Raw genomic sequence first — 11117 nt, 5'->3', positions numbered from 1 at the left:
AAAATCCCAAGTATTTTTACTAATGAGCGTTTTACTAGTAGAAAACCCATAAAACATTTATTAATGCACAATATCTACATCACAATCATTATCTATAGATTCTATGAATTCGAGATCCTCCAATACAGACTGGATTTCAATCAGACTTAGAAAACTCCAGGAATCCATCCTGAAATCGTCGTAGACAATGTAATAATTAATAAGATAAAATATGCAGTATAGGCCATGATCCCCAAATAGTTATCGACGTTTATAAGGCAATTATTCTTAAAACATGATAAAATACAGCATACCTACAGTGATAATAGTTTACCAAGATATAAATTACTATGATACAACAGTGTAAAACAATTACAACCACTCTACTCATACAATAATTAATAAGAAAATAGTAAATGAAATAATCATGTTACATACCTGTTAGTGATAAACTAAACTCCACATATAAACTCGCGTTTCAACACAACTCTAACTAACTACACATTGCAATAACCTCAAAGAACCAGAAAACACTACCAAGCTGCTGATTGGCACCAAACAACCAGTGTTGCCAACATGACCTGATGTAAAAACAAAATCCCCAATTGGGGCTCATGGTACTGAATGGGTTAAAACACTTGACGTATTACTATACATTTATATTTTATTGACACATTAAATGTTTTATAAATGTGAAGTGATTGATGATAAGTGTCAATATTAGTAAGTTTTCATACTTCACTCTAGGATGATGGTTGATCAGGAACTATACGCAAAAACTGCCCCCATATCAGAGCCACGTGGAACTTCACTGCCGTTCATGCATCTCTATGGACTCAGACTCAACAGTGAAAGGTCTTGGGTCTGTAAACATAGTACACATACTATCAGCTGTCTCCTTGGTATATCATTATTTAACCCTTTCTATCCCAGATATTCTTTTTAAATTTGTTCCAAAATCCCAAGTATTTTTACTAATGAGCGTTTTACTAGTAGAAAACCCATAAAACATTTATTAATGCACAATATCTACATCACAATCATTATCTATAGATTCTATGAATTCGAGATCCTCCAATACAGACTGGATTTCAATCAGACTTAGAAAACTCCAGGAATCCATCCTGAAATCGTCGTAGACAATGTAATAATTAATAAGATAAAATATGCAGTATAGGCCATGATCCCCAAATAGTTATCGACGTTTATAAGGCAATTATTCTTAAAACATGATAAAATACAGCATACCTACAGTGATAATAGTTTACCAAGATATAAATTACTATGATACAACAGTGTAAAACAATTACAACCACTCTACTCATACAATAATTAATAAGAAAATAGTAAATGAAATAATCATGCTACATACCTGTTAGTGATAAACTAAACTCCACATATAAACTCGCGTTTCAACACAACTCTAACTAACTACACATTGCAATAACCTCAAAGAACCAGAAAACACTACCAAGCTGCTGATTGGCACCAAACAGCCAGTGTTGCCAACATGAACTGAAGTAAAAACAAAATCCCCAATTGGGGCTCATGGTACTGAATGGGTTAAAACACTTGACGTATTACTATACATTTATATTTTATTGACACATTAAATGTTTTATAAATGTGAAGTGATTGATGATAAGTGTCAATATTAGTAAGTTTTCATACTTCACTCTAGGATGATGGTTGATCAGGAACTATACGCAAAAACTGCCTCCATATCAGAGCCACGTGGAACTTCACTGCCGTTCATGCATCTCTATGGACTCAGACTCAATAGTGAAAGGTCTTGGGTCTGTAAACATAGTACACATACTATCAGCTGTCTCCTTGGTATATCATTATTTAACCCTTTCCATCCCAGATATTTTTTTAAAAATTTGTTCCAAAATCCCAAGTATTTTTACTAATGAGCGTTTTACTAAAAAACCCATAAAACATTTATCAATGCACAATATCTACATCACAATCATTATCTATAGATTCTATGAATTCGGGATCCTCCAATACAGACTGGATTTCAATCAGACTTAGAAAACTCCGGGAATCCATCCTGAAATCGTCGTAGACAATGTAATAATTAATAAGATAAAATATGCAGTATAGGCCATGACCCCCAAATGGGTTATCGACGTTTATAAGGCAATTATTCGTAAAACATGATAAAATACAGCATACCGACAGTGATAATAGTTTACCAAGATATAAATTACTATGATACAACAGTGTAAAACAATTACAACCACTCTACTCATACAATAATTAATAAGAAAATAGTAAATGAAATAATCATGCTACATACCTGTTAGTGATAAACTAAACTCCACATATAAACTCGCGTTTCAACACAACTCTAACTAACTACACATTGCAATAACCTCAAAGAACCAGAAAACACTACCAAGCTGCTGATTGGCACCAAACAGCCAGTGTTTGCCAACATGAACTGAAGTAAAAACAAAATCCCCAATTGGGGCTCATGGTACTGAATGGGTTAAAACACTTAACGTATTACTATACATTTATATTTTATTGACACATTAAATGTTTTATAAATGTGAAGTGATTGATGATAAGTGTCAATATTAGTAAGTTTTCATACTCCACTCTAGGATGATGGTTGATCAGGAACTATACGTAAAAACTGCCTCCATATCAGAGCCACGTGGAACTTCACTGCCGTTCATGCATCTCTATGGACTCAGACTCAACAGTGAAAGGTCTTGGGTCTGTGAACACAGTACACATACTATCAGCTGTCTCCTTGGTATATCATTATTTAACCCTTTCTATCCCAGATATTCTTTTTAAATTTGTTCCATAATCCCAAGTATTTTTACTAATGAGCGTTTTACTAGTAGAAAACCCATAAAACATTTATTAATGCACAATATCTACATCACAATCATTATCTATAGATTCTATGAATTCGAGATCCTCCAATACAGACTGGATTTCAATCAGACTTAGAAAACTCCAGGAATCTATCCTGAAATCGTCGTAGACAATGTAATAATTAATAAGATAAAATATGCAGTATAGGCCATGATCCCCAAATAGTTATCGACGTTTATAAGGCAATTATTCTTAAAACATGATAAAATACAGCATACCTACAGTGATAATAGTTTACCAAGATATTAATTGCTATGATACAACAGTGTAAAACAATTACAACCACTCTACACTTTCAATAATTAATAAGAAAATAGTAAATGAAATAATCATGCTACATACCTGTTAGTGATAAACTAAACTCCACATATAAACTCGTGTTTTCAACACAACTCTAACTAACTACACATTGCAATAACCCTCAAAGAACCAGAAAACACTACCAAGCTGCTGATTGGCACCAAACAGCCAGTGTTGCCAACATGAACTGATGTAAAAACAAAATCCCCAATTGGGGCTCATGGTACTGAATGGGTTTAAAACACTTGACGTATTACTATACATTTTATATTTTATTGACACATTAAATGTTTTATAAATGTGAAGTGATTGATGATAAGTGTCAATATTAGTAAGTTTTCATACTTCACTCTAGGATGATGGTTGATCAGGAACTACGCAAAAAAAAAACTGCCCCCATATCAGAGCCACGTGGAACTTCACTGCCGTTCATGCATCTCTATGGACTCAGACTCAATAGTGAAAGGTCTTGGGTCTGTAAACATAGTACACATACTATCAGCTGTCTCCTTGGTATATCATTATTTAACCCTTTCCATCCCAGATATTTTTTTAAAATTTGTTCCAAAATCCCAAGTATTTTTACTAATGAGCGTTTTACTAAAAAACCCATAAAACATTTATCAATGCACAATATCTACATCACAAATCATTATCTATAGATTCTATGAATTCGGGATCCTCCAATACAGACTGGATTTCAATCAGACTTAGAAAACTCCGGGAATCCATCCTGAAATCGTCGTAGACAATGTAATAATTAATAAGATAAAATATGCAGTATAGGCCATGACCCCCAAATGGGTATCGACGTTTATAAGGCAATTATTCGTAAAACATGATTAAATACAGCATACCGACAGTGATAATAGTTTACCAAGATATAAATTACTATGATACAACAGTGTAAAACAATTACAACCACTCTACTCATACAATAATTAATAAGAAAATAGTAAATGAAATAATCATGCTACATACCTGTTAGTGATAAACTAAACTCCACATATAAACTCGCGTTTCAACACAACTCTAACTAACTACACATTGCAATAACCTCAAAGAACCAGAAAACACTACCCAAGCTGCTGATTGGCACCAAACAGCCAGTGTTGCCAACATGAACTGAAGTAAAAACAAAATCCCCAATTGGGGCTCATGGTACTGAATGGGTTAAAACACTTAACGTATTACTATACATTTATATTTTATTGACACATTAAATGTTTTATAAATGTGAAGTGATTGATGATAAGTGTCAATATTAGTAAGTTTTTCATACTCCACTCTAGGATGATGGTTGATCAGGAACTATAACGTAAAAACTGCCTCCATATCAGAGCCAACGTGGAACTTCACTGCCGTTCATGCATCTCTATGGACTCAGACTCAACAGTGAAAGGTCTTGGGTCTGTGAACACAGTACACATACTATCAGCTGTCTCCTTGGTATATCATTATTTAACCCTTTCTATCCCAGATATTCTTTTTAAATTTGTTCCATAATCCCAAGTATTTTTACTAATGAGCGTTTTTACTAGTAGAAAACCCATAAAACATTTATTAATGCACAATATCTACATCACAATCATTATCTATAGATTCTATGAATTCGAGATCCTCCAATACAGACTGGATTTCAATCAGACTTAGAAAACTCCAGGAATCTATCCTGAAATCGTCGTAGACAATGTAATAATTAATAAAGATAAAATATGCAGTATAGGCCATGATCCCCAAATAGTTATCGACGTTTATAAGGCAATTATTCTTAAAACATGATAAAATACAGCATACCTACAGTGATAATAGTTTACCAAGATATTAATTGCTATGATACAACAGTGTAAAACAATTACAACCACTCTACACTTTCAATAATTAATAAGAAAATAGTAAATGAAATAATCATGCTACATACCTGTTAGTGATAAACTAAACTCCACATATAAACTCGTGTTTCAACACAACTCTAACTAACTACACATTGCAATACCCTCAAAGAACCAGAAAAACACTACCAAGCTGCTGATTGGCACCAAACAGCCAGTGTTGCCAACATGAACTGATGTAAAAACAAAATCCCCAATTGGGGCTCATGGTACTGAATGGGTTTAAAACACTTGACGTATTACTATACATTTATATTTTATTGACACATTAAATGTTTTATAAATGTGAAGTGATTGATGATAAGTGTCAATATTAGTAAGTTTTCATACTCCACTCTAGGATGATGGTTGATCAGGAACTACGCAAAAACTGCCCCCATATCAGAGCCACGTGGAACTTCACTGCCGTTCATGCATCTCTATGGACTCAGACTCAATAGTGAAAGGTCTTGGGTCTGTAAACATAGTACACATACTATCAGCTGTCTCCTTGGTATATCATTATTTAACCCTTTCCATCCCAGATATTTTTTTAAAATTTGTTCCAAAATCCCAAGTATTTTTACTAATGAGCGTTTTACTAAAAAAAAACCCATAAAAACATTTATCAATGCACAATATCTACATCACAATCATTATCTATAGATTCTATGAATTCGGATCCTCCAATACAGACTGGATTTCAATCAGACTTAGAAAACTCCGGGAATCCATCCTGAAATCGTCGTAGACAATGTAATAATTAATAAGATAAAATATGCAGTATAGGCCATGACCCCAAATGGGTATCGACGTTTATAAGGCAATTATTCGTAAAACATGATTAAATACAGCATACCGACAGTGATAATAGTTTACCAAGATATAAATTACTATGATACAACAGTGTAAAACAATTACAACCACTCTACTCATACAATAATTAATAAGAAAATAGTAAATGAAATAATCATGCTACATACCTGTTAGTGATAAACTAAACTCCACATATAAACTCGCGTTTCAACACAACTCTAACTAACTACACATTGCAATAACCTCAAAGAACCAGAAAACACTACCAAGCTGCTGATTGGCACCAAACAGCCAGTTGTTGCCAACATGAACTGAAGTAAAAACAAAATCCCCAATTGGGGCTCATGGTACTGAATGGGTTAAAACACTTAACGTATTACTATACATTTATATTTTATTGACACATTAAATGTTTTATAAATGTGAAGTGATTGATGATAAGTGTCAATATTAGTAAGTTTTCATACTCCACTCTAGGATGATGGTTGATCAGGAAACTATACGTAAAAACTGCCTCCATATCAGAGCCACGTGGAACTTCACTGCCGTTCATGCATCTCTATGGACTCAGACTCAACAGTGAAAGGTCTTGGGTCTGTGAACACAGTACACATACTATCAGCTGTCTCCTTGGTATATCATTATTTAACCCTTTCTATCCCAGATATTCTTTTTAAATTTGTTCCAAAATCCCAAGTATTTTTACTAATGAGCGTTTTTACTAGTAGAAAACCCATAAAACATTTATTAATGCACAATATCTACATCACAATCATTATCTATAGATTCTATGAATTCGAGATCCTCCAATACACAGACTGGATTTCAATCAGGACTTAGAAAACTCCAGGAATCCATCCTGAAATCGTCGTAGACAATGTAATAATTAATAAGATTAAAATATGCAGTATAGGCCATGATCCCCAAATAGTTATCGAACGGTTTTATAAAGGCAATTATTCTTAAAACATGATAAAATACAGCATACCTACAGTGATAATAGTTTACCAAGATATTAATTGCTATGATACAACAGTTGTAAAACAATTACAACCACTCTACCACTTACAATAATTAATAAGAAAATAGTAAATGAAATAATCATGCTACATACCTGTTAGTGATAAACTAAACTCCACATATAAAACTCGTGTTTCAACACAACTCTAACTAACTACACATTGCAATAACCTCAAAGAACCAGAAAACCACTACCAAGCTGCTGATTGGCACCAAACAGCCAGTGTTGCCAACATGAACTGAAGTAAAAACAAAATCCCCAATTGGGGCTCATTGGTACTGAATGGGTTAAAAACACTTAACGTATTACTATACATTTATATTTTATTGACACATTAAATGTTTTATAAATGTGAAGTGATTGATGATAAGTGTCAATATTAGTAAGTTTTCATACTCCACTCTAGGATGATGGTTGATCAGGAACTATACGTAAAAACTGCCTCCATATCAGAGCCACGTGGAACTTCACTGCCGTTCATGCATCTCTATGGACTCAGACTCAACAGTGAAAGGTCTTGGGTCTGTGAACACAGTACACATACTATCAGCTGTCTCCTTGGTATATCATTATTTAACCCCTTTCTATCCCAGATATTCTTTTTAAAATTTGTTCCAAAATCCCAAGTTATTTTTACTAATGAAGCGTTTTTACTAGTAGAAAACCCATAAAACATTTATTAATGCACAATATCTACATCACAATCATTATCTATAGATTCTATGAATTCGAGATCCTCCAATACAGACTGGATTTCAATCAGACTTAGAAAACTCCAGGAATCCATCCTGAAATCGTCGTAGACAATGTAATAATTAATAAGATAAAATATGCAGTATAAGGCCATGATCCCCCAAATAGTTATCGACGTTTATAAGGCAATTATTCTTAAAAACATGATAAAATACAGCATACCTACAGTGATAATAGTTTACCAAGATATTAATTGCTATGATACAACAGTGTAAAACAATTACAACCACTCTACACTTACAATAATTAATAAGGAAAAATAGTAAATGAAATAATCATGCTACATACCTGTTAGTGATAAACTAAACTCCACATATAAACTCGTGTTTCAACACAACTCTAACTAACTACACATTGCAATAACCTCAAAGAACCAGAAAACACTACCAAGCTGCTGATTGGCACCAAAACAGCCAGTGTTGCCAAACATGAACTTGAAGTAAAAACAAAATCCCCAATTGGGGCTCATGGTACTGAATGGGTTAAAACACTTAACGTATTACTATACATTTATATTTTTATTGACACATTAAATGTTTTTATAAATGGTGAAGTTGATTGATGATAAGTGTCAATATTAGTAAGTTTTCATACTCCACTCTAGGATGATGGTTGATCAGGAACTATACGTAAAAAACTGCCTCCATATCAGAGCCACGTGGAACTTCACTGCCGTTCATGGCATCTCTATGGACTCAGACTCAACAGTGAAAGGTCTTGGGTCTGTGAACACAGTACACATACTATCAGCTGTCTCCTTGGTATATCATTATTTAACCCTTTCTATCCCAGATATTCTTTTTAAATTTGTTCCATAATCCCAAAGTATTTTTACTAATGAGCGTTTTACTAGTAGAAAACCCATAAAACATTTATTAATGCACAATATCTACAATCACAATCATTATCTATAGATTCTATGAATTCGAGATCCTCCAATACAGACTGGATTTCAATCAGACTTAGAAAACTCCAGGAATCTATCCTGAAATCGTCGTAGACAATGTTAATAATTAATAAGATAAAATATGCAGTATAGGCCATGATCCCCAAATAGTTATCGGACGTTTATAAGGCAATTATTCTTAAAACATGATATAAAATACAGCATACCTACAGTGATAATAGTTTAACCAAGATATTAATTGCTATGATACAACAGTGTAAAACAATTACAACCACTCTACACTTTCAATAATTAATAAGAAAATAGTAAATGAAATAATCATGCTACATACCTGTTAGTGATAAACTAAACTCCACATATAAAACTCGTGTTTCAACACACAACTCTAACTAACTACACATTGCAATACCCTCAAAGAACCAGAAAACACTACCAAGCTGCTGATTGGCACCAAACAGCCAGTGTTGCCAACATGAACTGATGTAAAAACAAAATCCCCAATTGGGCTCATGGTACTGAATGGGTTAAAACACTTGACGTATTACTATACATTTATATTTTATTGACACATTAAATGTTTTTATAAATGTGAAGTGATTGATGATAAGTGTCAATATTAGTAAGTTTTTCATACTTCACTCTAGGATGATGGTTGATCAGGAACTACGCAAAAACTGCCCCCATATCAGAGCCACGTGGAACTTCACTGCCGTTTCATGCATCTCTATGGACTCAGACTCAATAGTGGAAAGGTCTTGGGTCTGTAAACATAGTACACATACTATCAGCTGTCTCCTTGGTATATCATTATTTAACCCTTTCCATCCCAGATATTTTTTTAAAATTTGTTCCAAAATCCCAAGTATTTTTACTAATGAGCGTTTTACTAAAAAACCCATAAAACATTTATCAATTGCACAATTATCTACATCACAATCATTATCTATAGATTCTATGGAATTCGGGATCCTCCAATACAGACTGGATTTCAATCAGACCTTAGAAAACTCCGGGAATCCATCCTGAAATCGTCGTAGACAATGTAATAATTAATAAGATAAAAATATGCAGTAATAGGCCATGACCCCCAAATGGGTATCGACGTTTATAAGGCAATTATTCGTAAAACATGATTAAATACAGCATACCGACAGTGATAATAGTTTACCCAAGATATAAATTACTATGATACAACAGTGTAAAACAATTACAAACCACTCTACTCATACAATAATTAATAAGAAAATAGTAAATGAAATAATCATTGCTACATACCTGTTAGTGATAAACTAAACTCCACATATAAACTCGCGTTTCCAACACAACTCTAACTAACTACACATTGCAATAACCTCAAAGAACCAGAAAACAACTACCAAGCTGCTGATTGGCAACCAAACAGCCAGTGGTTGCCAACATGAACTGAAGTAAAAAACAAAATCCCCAATTGGGCTCATTGGTACTGAATGGGTTAAAACACTTAACGTATTACTATACATTTATATTTTATTGACACATTAAATGTTTTATAAATGTGAAGTGATTGATGATAAGTGTCAATATTAGTAAGTTTTTTCATACTCCACTCTAGGATGATGGTTGATCAGGAACTATACGTAAAAACTGCCTCCATAATCAGAGCCACGTGGAACTTCACTGCCGTTCATGCATCTCTATGGACTCAGACTCAACAGTGAAAGGTCTTGGGTCTGTGAACACAGTACACATACTATCAGCTGTCTCCTTGGTATATCATTATTTAACCCTTTCTATCCCAGATATTCTTTTTAAATTTTGTTCCAAAATCCCAAGTATTTTTACTAATGAGCGTTTTACTAGTAGAAAACCCATAAAACATTTATTAATGCACAATATCTACATCACAATCATTATCTATAGATTCTATTGAATTCGAGATCCTCCAATACAGACTGGATTTCAATCAGACTTAGAAAACTCCAGGAATCTATCCTGAAATCGTCGTAGACAATGTAATAATTAATAAGATAAAATATGCAGTATAGGCCATGATCCCCAAATAGTTAATCGACGTTTATAAGGCAATTATTTCTTAAAACATGATAAAATACAGCATACCTACAGTGATAATAGTTTACCAAAGATATTAATTGCTATGTATACAACAGTGTAAAACAATTAACAACCACTCTACACTTTCAATAATTAATAAGAAAATAGTAAATGAAATAATCATGCTACATACCTGTTAGTGATAAACTAAACTCCACATATAAACTCGTGTTTCAACACAACTCTAACTAACTACACATTGCCAATAACCTCAAAGAAACCAGAAAACACTACCAAGCTGCTGATTGGCACCAAACAGCCAGTGTTGCCAACATGAACTGATGTAAAAACAAAAATCCCCAATTGGGGCTCATGGTACTGAATGGGTTTAAAACACTTAACGTATTACTATACATTTATATTTTATTGACACATTAAATGTTTTATAAATGTGAAGTGATTGATGATAAGTGTCAATATTAGTAAGTTTTCATACTCCACTCTAGGATGATGGTTGATCAGGAACTATACGTAAAAACAA

The sequence above is a fragment of the Homalodisca vitripennis genome, unplaced genomic scaffold (assembly GCF_021130785.1).
Source record: "Homalodisca vitripennis isolate AUS2020 unplaced genomic scaffold, UT_GWSS_2.1 ScUCBcl_2600;HRSCAF=7529, whole genome shotgun sequence".
In the NCBI taxonomy this organism is placed as follows: domain Eukaryota; kingdom Metazoa; phylum Arthropoda; class Insecta; order Hemiptera; family Cicadellidae; genus Homalodisca; species Homalodisca vitripennis.
The sequence above is the reverse complement of the archived record's forward strand: the minus strand, read 5'-3'. Positions refer to the sequence as shown.